This window comes from Thunnus maccoyii, chromosome 9 (genome assembly GCF_910596095.1).
Source record: "Thunnus maccoyii chromosome 9, fThuMac1.1, whole genome shotgun sequence".
NCBI classification, from domain to species: domain Eukaryota; kingdom Metazoa; phylum Chordata; class Actinopteri; order Scombriformes; family Scombridae; genus Thunnus; species Thunnus maccoyii.
In genome coordinates this window covers 23,739,432-23,754,694 of record NC_056541.1, presented here as the reverse complement: position 1 = coordinate 23,754,694, position 15,263 = coordinate 23,739,432, and the positions used below count along the sequence as shown (strand labels likewise).

Sequence of the window (15,263 nt, the reverse complement as noted above, 5' to 3'; positions counted from 1 at the left end):
AGATGTCAAAACAGCTGTGTGTCACTCTATAAAGGCCAGCTCCTCCCCAGACTGGAAACAGTACATATTTTTGGACACAGAGCAGCCTACATACAATGTTGAGATTTGGCACGTATGTACAATAAGCAAGCAAACAAAGATAATAACAAACAAAAAGGTTCTGCTGATTATCAGTATATTGGCAATAAAATGCTTTGTCCCGTTTATTTACCACCAGCAGCATGAGGTTATTGTATTCACACTTTCTCAGACAATTCATCAGTAGTGTGAAGTTCACAACAGCTTTTACATGTGTAAAATTATTATTATTTTAGTCAACAGTCTTCTCAAGTCACAAATGTCTGATTTATTGTAATTACTGTGCAAACAAAACTAGAGCTGATAACTACATTAATGAGGTTATTTTGTTTGAAATTTAGAAGTTCTCTTTTTTCAAGACAAATTAAGTTATGTAAGAAAAGTGCCAGTGAATAACGAATGAGTGCATTAATGAATGAATTAATAAATCAAATTCTGAACCTGACCTCCTAAGAAAAACAACACTACGGGTGTCAATTGCCAAAAACGACCTATAATCACGTTTGAGTGACAGACGCCATCCAGCAGCCACAGTAATTATGACCCAGAGAAGGCACAGTTTAGATGAAGTCCATATAAGGTGACAAATTTCCACCTTATATGTACTTCTTTGGGTGAAGCCCCAAGGAAGTGCACCAGGCTTGTCAGTACCTTAATTAGTGTGCAAACACAAATACAAGTCGACTTAAAGGGGTACTCCAGTAATTTAGTATTGCGCTATCATCAATAAAAATGATTAAACAGATTCAAAGTGAATGGTCAACACTGAAGTAGCAGAAGCCAAGATAGTGTGGGTAAATCTCCAAAAACACTAGAACTTGCCTCCTAAATGCCAAAATCTTTCAAACCACACACCTCAAGTTTGCGTTCTGTCAAAAAATTTACATCTCAAGTCCAAGCTGAGATGATTACATCATCAGGATCGTTTTATCAAATCAAACTTTGGAAAGCTTCCTCCAGAGCCACAGAAAACATCATACGACTGTTTTCACAGTCTGAGTAGTACTTCTCTGGACAAATAAACTGAACTTTGAATAATAATAAATAATAAAGAAATGTATGATTTGTTTATCTGAAATGTAATTTGTAGAAGTATGTTATTTTCAATAATTCAGCTCTTGGTCATGCATTTAAACAAACATTTCATTGTTGTGAGAAGCCAGTGAGGGAGCACATCTGCTTCTCTCTCTCCACAGTTCAACAACAACAATAAAAGAAAATACATTCATACTCCATCATTTCCCTACTGCAGCATAAATTGGACACTCTACGGTGGGGTCGTCCTTCTTGTGCACTATGTACACACATGCTACTGGGTCAAACACTGACACACAGCTGTCTGGGGGTGGAATACCTGCAAATATACAGTAAACACACAATTAACAATAGAATATGTAGATACAGAAATAATTTTCTTCTCATGTAAACACTGTAATGTTGTGATCTAAGAACTTATGCAGCGCAACATCCACCGCAATCACAGTCCATACATTTATTGTTTCTCCATGAAGGTCCTACAGGATGCCATGTTTTATCAATGCCGTCCTGACAATGAGTCATGCCTGTGGATGTAAAGAAAAACTGTTAATATTAAAACATTTTCAGTACAATCATAATGTGGCATTGTTGTGTGAATCTTTGATATTTTACAAATGAAGAAAACTTGTGTGTGTGTGTGTATACTTTAAATAGACAGTATGTCTGTGTGTGTGTGTGCTTGCTTCTCTTTACCTGGTTTTATGCTCTTGTGACGACCCCTTCGCTCCACTAGGTGCTCTTGTGTTCCGTTTGCTGGTTTCCTTTTGTCTTGCAGGATCCGGGGCAGGGCGGAGGTTCGTCATCGCCATCATGAGCCATACCTGGGCCCGGTGTGGTCTCGAGTATAAAGCTTGGCCTTCCACAGAACTCTCCTCCTTCATCATCTTCATCATTTTTTTGTTTTTTGTTTGCTGCCACACACACTCAAAAAAATGATTCAAGCCCGTCTTAGATGTGACACATTACTATATTGTTTGCCAAATGAAAATATATTAAATCCAACAAAACCCAAATATGTTTAACAAATGTAACCTAAAATCAGTTAATTGAGTCCCCTGTGCCACACTTCAACCCAAAATGAACAAGTTGAACTACGTAAGCACGCGCGGGAGTTCACTCTCCCTGACGTTGCTAAGCAGTAAGCGTCCGCCATTTCCAGCCTCTGCTTAAGACCGCAAGAGTGACGTTTCGGGTGCAAGTTGTTTTTCTGGGTAAGTGTTCGGTCTTTTTTGTTTATTCATTGGGCCTTATAGATTCCAGTGAAATAATGTGCGTGACATAGATGGACATGTGTGCACTTGTCGTGATACAGTAGAGAAGAAATTTCACTTGGTTTATTTTTAGGTCGGAGTTGGCCGGTGGTGGCTACAGAAGCCTCATTTGAGTTTTCAGCTAACATTACTAACTAATGTGGTGGGCAAGCACAGACATAACATTGTTTTCATGTGCTCCTATCGTGTACCGGATTGAATGTGTGAACGTTGTGAGCGCATGCACACAGTGTCGGGGTTCAGAAGACGAGACGGACACTGAGAGGCAAAGCACAGTAGCGATCAGCTCAGTGTCCGGTTTGCCGGTGTCGCAACACCAGTTATATAAACTCTAGATGCTTCTGAATTCGTCACATACAGCCGTTATCATGTTCGTTGAGCTTTGAAAAGTATATCACTTGTGTATCTGCTAATGTGATAAGTTAAAAGAATTATACACTAATGGTCTGTACAAGTTTAAAAAGACAGTACATTTAAAAATGCTATGATAAGGTTAAAAAGATCAAGGGTCATGAGAAACAATTCATAAGATGTGTTTAAAAATGGTTTTAAAAAGTAGGAATTCATTATGTTAAAATGGGTTAAAATGTTAAAAGGTCTTTAATTCATTCATTGTTTATTTCATTCTTTCTTGTCAAAAGTTCAGCTATAATAGTATTATCAGTGATCCGCAAAGTAGTCTTAATCTGCTAGTTTGAGATCGATTGCTTTTCGCTCCACCCACTTATCAAGGGGAAATCGCGGTATTTTCCTCTTTCAAGTAAACGCTCTCCCTGAGGACACGTTACCCTATCCCTCTCGTGATTATTTCCCCCCGTTTTCAGGTATGTTGTCGGTATTTGACACTATTAAGGTGGTCGTAATAATTGTCTAATATGTTTCAAGTGTCAAGTGAATTTATGTAACATTTCAAGTGAGTTAAAGTAAAGTTTGCTGAGTATGGTATAGTGTGCGTGTGAGCGAAGCCCCGCTTGTTAGCAGAGTTCAACCTGTAGCTACGCCAGGTGCTTCCGCCATTTTGTGAATCCACTTGTACACATATGTAAATGTATGTCACACAGTTTTTGTTTATTGTTTATTTAGTAACTTTTATAAGTTTTGTGAGAGTTTACTGAGTTACAGCAGCATATTATTTACCAGTAACAGCAGAGAGAATGGGAATTATGTCTCAAAGAAATACTACATATTTTTGTAACTTAGACAAGGTATGTACACTACTGCAACCAACCTGTTATGCAGGGTATGTTTATTTGTAAATTCTGTATATGTTCAATTATTCATTCGAGTAAATGCTCTTACTGAGGAAACATTACCCTATCACTCTCATAATTATTGCTCCCCATTTTCAGGGGCGTAATATTTTGGAGGCACAGCTGGGATTGCTCCTTGAATGTCTGGTGCCCACAACCTGGCAGCCAAATCTCCCACAATACAACCCAGGCAGGTGGTAGCGAGGAAAGTGTTGCTGTTTGAGGAGAGCTAGAAGCTGGTGGTTGAGTACACGTCACCTGAGGCCAGTCAGAGATCATCAGGGACATTAAAGGCCATCCAGTTCAGAGTCAACTCCTGCACAGTAAAGGTTTCTCCTGCCCTGTCGACATGATGACAGCCTTGGAATAGCTACAGGGAGAGGTTGTAGGAGAACTTCATAGCCTGACTAGAGAACATTTGCTTGGAGTTTGTGATTTTCTTAACATATCAGATGAGCGAAGAGAACATGTTGAAGGAAAGTCCCACATATCACTGGTGATTCATGTAATGAAATACCTGGAAAGAGAAGAAGTGGCAGAGTTAGATGATGGCATGTCAGAATTGTTGCTACTGAAAGACAAAATTGCAGGTTTGGCCACAGGCAAGCATAACAGAGCAGCACAAACTGAGGAGAATGTGGAAAGGGCAGGGACACAGAGTGAAATAGAGGAACAAAGAACTGTAAAGCAACGTAAACTGAGACGTAAACGAAACTGAGCAGTCCAACGCTGTTAATGATGCTGGTTAGGAGTCTCAGTGCCAGTCCCAACCTACTGTTAGCCCATCAGTCAGCATGCAGCCCTTGGTCAGTGCTCAGCTGCTGCAGCCAAGCCCATGCTGGTGCAAAGATTTCAAAATCTCAGGTCAAATTGACGTTTTCCAGCCTTGCTCAACAGATTGAGAATGGACTGAACAGAGGTTATCCTGAAATAGAAATAGTAGATGCTGTAATTAGAGTTATATTCCCAGGCTCACAGTTATGCAACTATTTGGAAGGAAAACCCCACTCTCCCTACGCTCCGATGCATCCTGCGCTCCCACTTCCAAGAAAAGAGCGCCACAGAGCTCTACAAGCAGCTAGCTTCTGAAGCACAGAACAGCAAAGACACTCCTCAGACTTTCCTCATGCAAGTTTTAGATTTGAGGCAGAAAGTACTGTTTGCTTCCCAAGAGTCTGATTCAGTGCTTAAGTATGATCCAGCTTTAGTCCAGCACATGTGCTTACACACATTACTTACTGGTCTCCAGAATGAAAGTATCAGGATAGACATGAAGCCTCTCCTATTAGATACTGAGACTTCAGATGAGCCTCTGCTAGAGAGGTTAAACATTGCCTGTGCTAATGAGACTGAAAGGAGAAACAAAAGGAAGTTTAGCAACCCACAGCCAGCCATGAGTGTAAATGTAGTGCAGTCAGAAGATAGGCCACTTGCCAAGTGCTCTGTGAAGGAAACCAAAACAAGGATTTCCCCAGAACTGTTAACAGAGATACAAGAGCTTAAGACAGGTGTAGCTTTTTTGAAAGTTCTCGGTTCAGAGATGGCCCAGATTAAAGAAACTCTATAGCAGACTAGGTTTTAGCCACAGTCCTATGCCCCACCTGCAGTTAGGCCAGATAGGGACTCTCAGCCATCTGTTTCACCGCAGCAGTCTTACAGAGACTACAGCCAGCCTCAAACACCTGCTCCAATGCAGCCACAGTATGGACCTAATCAGTACACTAACCACTCTGTCCATGCTCCATGGAGATGTTTTGTTTGCCAGCAGACAGGAGCGAATGAACGCTGCATGCACTGCTACTGATGTGGAAGTGGAGAACATTTTCAGGCTGGATGCAAAATCAGAGGAATCAGACCGTCCAGGGAACCTCCTTTTAAACAGGGAATGGTTACCACCAATGGATGGGTGCTAATCGTGAATAGCAAAGAGTCCCAGAAATGTGTAAATTGTGGTAGTGCAGACTCACCTGACGAACTGAAACAACACTCATCCTGTAAAGAGACATTGATTGTTTCAAAACATACCTTACCTCGAGTTAGCCACCCCTGCAAAGTCACCTCGCTAGTTAGCAGGCAGTGTCTTTTTGAATGTTACCTAAATGGCCACCACCAGTAAGCTCTATGGGACACAGATTCTCAGGTGTCGTAAGTGATGAAAGATGGAAATTGGAATACTTCCCAACCACAAGGCTGAGAGATGTTTCAGAGATCCTTGACTCACATGATGACTTGACATTGACTGTCGCAAATGGAACTAAAATGCCGTACTTGGGATGAATTGAAACAGTTTTCCGGCTAGCCTCTGAAACTGACTAAGCAGAAGAACTGATCATTCCAGTGCTTGTAATGAAAGGCTGGCACCTGTCTCATCCCATCATAGGCCTCAATGTTACTGAGCACATCCTGGAAAAAAAAATGAAAAGACTAAACAGTATCACACAGTGAGGAAAGCTTTCCCAAGCCTCTAAAGAAACAAAGTGAGAGCTTTCATACATGCTGTTAGCACAGAGCAAGAAGATGAGTATGCATTAAAAACAAAGAAAGAGGAGATTGCAGTTTCGAAACACAGCAACATTCAAATCAACTGTCGTGTAGCTACACAGCCCTTCAAAGAGGACATGACATGCTTTTTCAGCCAGACCTGAACCCACAATGGCCAGATGGTCTTGAGTTTTATGACACACTAGTCAGAGTCAGGAAAGGTGTATTGCCAGTCATCACAATTGATGTTTCTAACCCAACTGACCATGACATTGTTTTGCCAGGGCGCACTTGAATTGGCACAGTACAAACCATTATGACAGTCCCGCCCGCCCAGATATTTGAGAAAGTTGCAACATCAGCCACAGTGAGCCACACCAGCACAAAGCCCACAAGTAGTGCCAGTTAACAGTGTGATCCACTGGTAGATCTAAGTCACCTTAGTGAGGATCAGAGACAGGTAGTGAAACAGATGCTCAGAGAAGAGTGTCATTCCCTCTCAAGGTCAGACAGTGATATCGGTTGTATTGAAAAGTTGCAAATGACCATTTTCTTCAAAAACACTGAACCTGTCAAACGCACATATATATCAGTGCCTAGCCCCCTGTACCAGGAAATGAAGGGTTACCTCCACGACCTAATAGCACAGGGCTGGGTCAGGAAGTCAAACTCCTCATACTCCTCACCTGTTATGTGTGTTCGAAAAAAGATGGCGGCTGTGCATAGATTACAGTGACCTGAACAGGAAGACCCATCCTGATCGTCAGCCTGTCCTTCAGGTCCAAGACATCATGAACAGCTTAGGTGGTAAATCCTGGTTTTCTCTCCTAGATCAGGGGAAAGCTTGCCTCCAGGGATTCATGTTGGAAGAAAGCAGACCACTGACAGCTTTTCTTACCCCATGGGGGCTTTATGAGTGGATTCGCATCCCCTTCGGCCTCATGAATGCCCCTGTGGCCTTCCAATGTTTTATGGAGGAATGTTTGGAAGGGCTGCGGGATAACATCTGCATTCCTTATCTGGATGACACACTAATTTTCAGTAAAACTTTGGACAACCATGTGAATGACATATGAAAAGTGCTGCAACGCCTCAGAGAGCACAGCATCAAACTCAAGCCAAGTAAGTGTGATCTATTCAAACCTGAGGTCCGCTATCTGGACAGAATAGCATTTGCAGAGGGCAGTAGGGTTGATCCAGCCGACTTCAAAGTTGTTAGAGCACTAAAAGACATCAGACCTCAGACTGTGGGCCAACTCAGGAAAATGTTTGGTCTACTCACCTCGCACTGGCAGTACATCAAAGACTTTTCACAAAAAGCCAGCTGTCTATATGAGCTCCTAAAAGCAGACACAGATGAAGCTGTTGAGGTACAGAAAGAGTTCCCTGCAACTTGGTAATTCACAGCTGTATCCATGTCAGTTTCAGCTGAAAGTGAGTCAGCCACTGCATCTATCAGCCCCATACCAAAAGAACAGTTATGAGAAGTGCAAATGTCTGTCCTGTGTTAAGAGTGTGAACTGTAAGGTTCTAAGCCAACAGTAATGGAGTTGAGAGAGTTCAGTCCAAAGACAAAATGCCTGTCCAGGGAATGGGATAAATTGATAATAAATGATGATGGTATTCTGTACAGAACTACCACTGCCCGTAAGCAACTAGTCTTGCCAGAAAGATACAAAAGAAAGGTGTTGGAAGAGTTGCACAATAACATGGGTCACCAAGGCACTGATCGCACAGTATCTCTAGTAAGTGACTGCTTCTTCTGGCCATATATGTGATCAGACATAGAGCACTATGTGACTAAAGCCTGCACTTGTCTAAAACAGAAAAACCCTGCCACAACACGAGCTCCCTTGACAAATATTGTGACAACACAGCCATTTGAATAGGTATGTGTTGATTTCCTCCATCTTGAACGATGCAAAGGCAGATATGAGTACATCCTTGTCCTTCTTGATAATTTCACACGTTTTGCTCAAGCATATGCCACCACATCAAAGTCAGAGAAAACTACTGCAAACCTCATCTTCAGTGACTTTGCCCTGAAGTATGGCTTCCCCTCTTGCATCCACCATGACCAAGGGGGAAAATTCAAGAATCAGTTGTTCAGTCAGCTACAGAAACTTAGCGGAGTGGCTGGGTCTGGGACAACGCCCTATAACCCAATGGGGAACGGTCAAGTGGAACGTATGAACAGGACATTGTTACAAATACTTAAAACACCGACTGAGGCACAGAAATCAAGCTGGAAGGAGTCCTTGAACAAACTGGTGTATGCTTATAACTGTACATGTTGCGAAGTGACAGGCTATTCACCATACTATCTTCTGTACGGGAGATCACCCAATCTTCCAGTCGATATGCTATTTGGACTGCACACAGAGTCCGGTTCCAGTGACCAGCAAGACTATGTGGAGAAATGGAAACAAGGTATGGAGGAAGCATACATCATTGCGAACCGAAACGCTCAAAAGGCTGCTGAAAGGGTAAAAGGTACTATGACACGAAAGTAAGGAGTACAACCCGGTGAGCATGTCTTGATCAAAAACTTGACACCCAGAGGAGGACCAGGTAAACTCCAGAACTACTGGGAGGGCACAGTTCACACAGTAGTGAGACAAATGGGGTCTAACCCACCAATTTATGTAGTGAGACCTGAAAGGGGTAAGGGATGCTCTAGAGTTCTGCACAGAAACTTGCTAATGCCCTGTGATCACTTAAGAGTTAACTAAAAATGGAAAAAGGACACAGAAAAAGCAACACTAGCCTGCATCTCAAACCCAGTAGTCTGATGAGGATAGTAGGGATGAGTATGAATTCCATTATGAGCCACTCTGAGTCCTAACCGTGCCAGCAGAAAGAAATGAAGCCTTGGGTGAATCAGGGATGGCACTTGAACACAGACACCCACCAGCAGAGGACAGAGTTGAAACGCCAGCTCCTGTTGCATCACAAGCACAGCCTCCTGGGGGAGATCAGCTGGAGGAGTCAAGCACACCTGCTGAAAAGCTGCCTGGTAAGGAAATAGACTTACCTGTTGGAAATTTGCCTGATGAACACTCACCACTCTCCCTCATCAAGTGCTGCTGCTGAACCTAAGAAGCCGTACTACCAGCTGCCACAAAGAGAGAGACACCTGCCAAGACGTGTGACCTACGATCAGCCTGGCATCCCTTCTTGCTACAGTATCCAGCCAGCAACTCAGATGTTACCTGTCTACCATGCACAAGGACTGGTCCCATGGCTACTGCCCCTTCAGCCATACAACTTCCAGCCCCACTTTCATGTATGGATTCTAGTAAACATAAGCCTACAGACCTGGTTAAGTTTGACTAACACCATGGACAATTCATAGACTGTTCATACAGACAGTTGCCATGGACTATTTATGGACTGTTTCTATAAACTTTTGTCATGGACAATTTGCAGACTGTGTATACAGATCATTGCCATGAAAAACTAATGGACTGTTGAAAAACTGCTTATAGACAGTTTAGTCACTGGACATGGACTGTGGCCCTGTGATTATGGACTGTTGAGACCGGACTGTGACCTTTGTTTGTGTACCAACTCACAGAAAATCTTCATTGTCAAGTTCATGAGAGATTAATAAGAAAAGAGAAAATTGTTTTTTGTGATAAGTTAAAAGAATGATACACTAATGGTCCGTACAAGTTTAAAAAGACAGTACATTTAAAATGCTGTGATAAGGTTAAAAAGATCAAGGGTCATGAGAAACAATTTATAAGATGTGTTTAAAAGGTTTAAAAAGTAATAATTCATTATGTTAAAAGGGGTTAAGATATTAAAAGGTCTTTAATTCATTCATTGTTTATTTCATTCTTTATGGTCAAAAGTTCAGCCATAATAGTATTATCAGTGATCCGCGAAGTAGTCTTAATCTGCTAGCTTGAGATCGATTGCTTTTCACTCCACCCACGTATCCAGGGGAAATCGCGGTATTTTCCTCATTAGAGTAAACGCTCTCTCTGAGGAAACATTACCCTATCACGCTCATGATTATTTCTCTCTGTTTTCAGGGGCCTAACACTAATTCCTGCTTTTAGTTATAAAAAATGAAAAACCTTTTAATTTTTGTAAAATATTCAGTAATATTGATGTGTTACAGTTTACCAGCTTACCAGCTGTCCCCCCACCTATTTGCTTCCCATTGCCACAACTCAGGCTCCCTTCTGCTCCTCATTTCTTTCTGATGTTTGTTTCTTTCCAAAAAGTTCATGAGCAACAGCTTCCCACACTGGTCTTCTAAGTCCTCAAATGTTGCATTGAGGACACCTCTCATTTCCCTCTCTGAATTAATGTCCTTGATGAGGTTCTTGTTGCGCACGGTAAGAGAGTCCAATTCGTCTTTTTCCACCTTCAGGAGCTGTTTAAGTTTGTCTTCCTCCTCGGCATTAGACTTCACTACCTCATTCAAGTCCTGGTGTGTAGCAACCTGTAATCGAATGTCTTCAAGTTCTTTTAGTAGCGCTTGGTACTCTGCCTCCTTCTCCTGCTCCTTGGACCGGTCAGACAAATCAGTGGAGTTCTCATGTTCTTTGACACTTCCTTTGTCCTGCTCCGAGCTCTCCACCTCTGCCTTCAAGCTCACGACATTCATGGAGAGCTCCTGTCCACACATGTCCTCTTCTGGGACAAGTTTTCATTTGCGATGCTCATGTCCACCTTTTTCAAGTTGTCTTTGTCCTGGTAAGAAGTCTGCTTTGACTCCCAAAAGGTGTGGGTCTTGAGGAAGATCTCTCCCCTGCTCTGAAAAGTAGAGAGAGACTGTTCCTCAGACCCTTTTATTGCTTCATGGTAGGAAGGAGGCCTCAACATTTGTGTTTCAAAGTTTTGTTTGCCTCTTCCCATGGCCGCCTCTTTCTCCACTTTGCACTTAACAGCCATGTCACAGACATTCAAGTCCTTGTCTTTTTCATTTTTATCCTGCTGCAAGCTCCCCTTCTCTTTCACTTGCCAGAACTTTTTCCCCCTCAGAAAGCTCCCTTTCTGGCTCTGGTCCTCAGCATCTTCCGTCACTGGTGCACTGTGGAAATTCAGCACCACAGCAGCCAAAACAGCTGCAGACGAAACACACTACCCCCATTCAAATGAATGGAGGGACTGGTGTTTTCGTTGCACCGCTTGATTTGGTCTGAATACGACCTTAATGTTGCTACGCTAGCGAGTGTCTTAAAGTCTGTTTATAGTGAGTGTGTTAGAGTCAGTCAGCACTAAAAGTGTTTCCTTTGTCCAGTTTAACCTGCAGGAGTTTCTGAAGGCTCGTTTAACGTGTTTTTCTGCCATGGAGGAAATAAATTCATGACAAGTGAAAATGAGTCCAGAGCATCTTCCAATGTCTCTACTGCAGAAACAAGCCGCCAAATACCATCGTGACAGATGATAATCAGCTCAAAAAGACAAACAGGCAGTCTTATAAATGCTAACAGCAGGAGAAAAGAATTATTGACCGCTTCCAAAAGCCTGTCAGGAGAGTGTGTGAGTATGTAACTATACTATGATGTAAGTTATATTCAAAAAGTAACGTTATTTCTCCAAAAACAGCTGTTGGGAAAGGGGGGTAGTCTGATAATCAGAGTCGCCTTATATTCATATTATTATCTATATTTGTACCTCGAGCCCGAGTCCATTATGCCATCGAGAGCCACTGTGACTAAACACATTGAGAACACTTTTGAGAGGAAGAAGGATGAGCTGAAAGTCAAGCTAGCTCTGACCACCGATTGCTGGACAGCTCTCACAAATGAAAGCTACATCACAACTTTTCTTAAAAATTAACCGCTTAGTTCTCGGTTAATGATTGTCGGTCTGTTGAAAGCAAAATTAACGAAACTGACATCATTACTTGAGACAGAGAGAGAGAGAGAGAGAGAGAGAGAGAGAGGGACATTGTTAAGAAGATATGGTTAGGGATATTTGTTGCTGCACAAATATTGAAGTTAGCTAGTATAACGTTATGTTAAAGACTTATTTGCAAGTGAGACTGTAATGGAAGCAAACACTACAATGATGTAACATTAAGTTAAAAGTTGGCTCTATTTATTTAGGCTATTTACCATTATTTATGAATGTTTATCGTCATGAATATTTGTATGACAGTATTAATGAATCTGATTGAAGATAATTTTCCATCAACTTACCTTGAGCTAGTCTTTATTTCATACAGTTAACAATTTGACATCACTGAGTACAATAACTGTTGAGCTGAAATGGTGTTAAATTGAGGTGCCAACTTGGTAGGATTTTGAATCAGAAAGAAACCTATATTCATAGCCTATTTAACTACAAATGCTCAGATAATATTAGGTTTGGTACTATAATTGATTCTGCAGAAGAATAAGTACTCTATAGTTTATTGGTTCTCATCCATTTTGATGAGTGCTCCCTAAAATCAGAGGAATGCCTTTTTGCAATTGTGTAGTTTACCAGAATAGCAATGTCTTTAGTGTAGCTACTGATCTTTTTATATGTTTTTATATTATGTGTATTATAAGTTGGCAGATACGAGTAATTCAAGTTTCCATATGTAGGCCTAATGTTAGTCATCACTCGGCTACAGATAGGGTTATAGGCTAGCATTCATGCTAGTTTTTTAATTTGTTTTTCTGCTCTCTCTCTCTCTCCCTCTCTGTAGTGGTTGACAGTGGCAGCTAGCTGTTTCATTAGCTGGAGAGCTAATATCTGCAGGGTGTTTCTAGTCGGATAGCACCATTTTTGTGGTGTTGTTGTGTGGTTATGTTGGTCGTTTGTTGATGTTAGCGGGAAAGAGGCAAGGCACTTGGGAGCGTGCAAAAATGTCACTTCGGAAGGATTTTCGTGAAAAATCCGGCCCGGGTCCTTCACATAGAAATCAGTACACAGGCTGTTACTGTTTTGCCTTTCAGGCAATTTGTTTTCTAAATATTTCTTTGTGTGTTTTATGTAGTTTAATGCTTTCTACTGTTCAGTCAGATTGCATCACTTCCTCCGCCACCTAACAGAAGGAGCCATCAGAGCAGCAGGGCTGTGGATCATAGGGGGTAAGAGGCTCATCAGCTCCTTCCTACATAAATGTGTGACATGTCGAAGACTCCGTGGCAAATTTGCAGAGCAACATATGGCAGATCTACCTCCTGAGCGTCTTCGCACATGTCCACCTTTCACATATGTAGGGTTGGATGTGTATGGACCCTGATCAGTCACAGCCAGACGCACAAGAGGAGGCCGAGCACAAAGCAAGTGATGGGCACTGTTGTTCAGCTGCATGAGTTCAAGAGCAGTCCATATTGAAGTACTGGAATCCATGGACACTTCAAGCTGCATCAATGCACTCCGTGGGCCTGCAAAACAGCTCAGATCTGACTGCGGCTCAAATTTTGTGGGTGCCTGTAAGGACTACAAGATGGGCAGCAGAGCCCAAGTGTGCAGAACTACCTGAGCCAACAAGACTGCACATGGGAGTTTAACCCCCCTCATGCCTCTCATATGGAAGGATCATGACAGCGCATGATTGGGGTGGCTCAAAAAATCCTTGACTCGATGTTGCTTCAGGAGAACACGCACCTCTCTCATGAAGTCTTGTGCACTCTTATGGCGAAGGTTACAGCAGTAATGAATGTGAGACCTCTCATCCCAGTTTCCACAGACCCCAACTCACCATTCATCCTTACGCCTGCAATGATACTCACTCAGAAGGTCGGGGTCCCACCTCCTCCTGGGGACTTCACGGACAATGATCTTCTCCGCAATCAGTGGAGACAAGTTCAAGCTCTTGCCAATAAGTTTTGGACTCGCTGGCGCCACGAGTATCTCCAAACTCTGCAAAATCGACAAAAGTGGACCAAAGCTTGCAGATACCTACATTCAGGTGATATTGGGCTGTTAAGAGACAATCAAACTGCCCGTAATGAGTGGCCTATGGTTATGGTCACTTCTGCTTTCACTGGAAGAGATGGAAGAGTCCGCAAAGTGGAAGTCAAAACCACAAATCAGGGCTCTGTGAAGACTTACCTGAGACCAGTCTCAGAGGTCGTTTTGCTTCTCCAGAAAGAGGACTCTTTTTAATGGTATAATGTAATTTCTTGGTAGTGACCTAACAAAGGTCAGGCGGGGAGTGTTTTGCCTTTCAGGCAATTTGTTTTCTAAATATTTCTTTGTGTGTTTTATGTAGTTTAGTGCTTTCTACTGTTCAGTCAGATTGCATCACTTCCTGTGTAGACTGGAAGTAGGAAGTTTACATCACTTCCTGTGTAGACCAGAAGTAAGAAGTTGGTCTAATTGAAGGCCAAAAGTTTGTTGCTGGAATTCAGTGTCAATCTGGTGTTATCTGGTTGTTCTTCCCAACAAAAGCATTGCTTGTAAGTTGCTCATATGTATACTTAACAATTTCCTTCAGGTATTGACAAGTATTTTTGCTAGTGTTAGAAGTGTAAGGTTTATTTTGCCACCTAATTGCCAACCATTCCGCTTAGTTGTGAGTGATACCTGCTCACATGTGACTGTTCTATTGTGCACATCTTTGGAGTAAATTCATATGGTTGTTAAGGTGATTAGGCAGTATTGTGGGGATGTTTGTACTGATGTGGACCACAGGGTGTTGACCTAATCACTTTTCCTTTGCCTGCCATACCATTTGAATGTCAGCCATATTGGTGTTAGTTTACTATTTAATATCCTTTGTTACTTATTTTGTTTATATTTAGTAGTGATTGGTGATGATTGGAAATAGGATTATTAATCTGATTTATTCATATTTGATAAAAGCAATTTATCCTTGTATTGATAATATTATATTAATGTGTTTTGTGCTTTGTTATTTTTTCAGTTTCACTCCTGATATTCAACTATACACACATTGGGTCTGCAATAAAAAAACGGAGCTAGAATGCTACATCCTGACTCTCGAGTTGTTTTTATGGAGTTTTGCTGGCTGTCTAGTTGAAGTTTCAACACTTCAGCAAGGACAGTACAGTTACAGACAACCAAGAAAGTCAGGGAAGGTCTCATTTTTTTATGTTACATTACTACCCTTTCACTCATTGCAATAAAAAAAACATTAATACATGAAAATTGTTTCATAATGGGCATTACCCCGCTTATGCCATGGTCACATGCCCAAAAAATTAATTTATATTTTCATATGTTG

At 41.8% G+C, this 15,263-nt stretch overlaps 2 long non-coding RNA genes across 2 annotated transcripts; both read left to right on the top strand.

Annotated features, from left to right (window-relative positions):
* Nucleotides 1-2,242: 2,242 nt before the first annotated feature.
* LOC121904641 lies at nt 2,243-9,942 on the top strand. Its single transcript, XR_006098272.1, has 2 exons — nt 2,243-2,327; nt 3,737-9,942. It is a non-coding gene; the product is annotated as an uncharacterized LOC121904641 (long non-coding RNA).
* Nucleotides 9,943-11,371: 1,429 nt separating this feature from the next.
* LOC121904639 lies at nt 11,372-15,008 on the top strand. The gene is made up of 2 exons (XR_006098270.1): nt 11,372-13,158; nt 13,291-15,008. It is a non-coding gene; the product is annotated as an uncharacterized LOC121904639 (long non-coding RNA).
* The last annotated feature ends 255 nt before the right edge of the window (nt 15,009-15,263 follow it).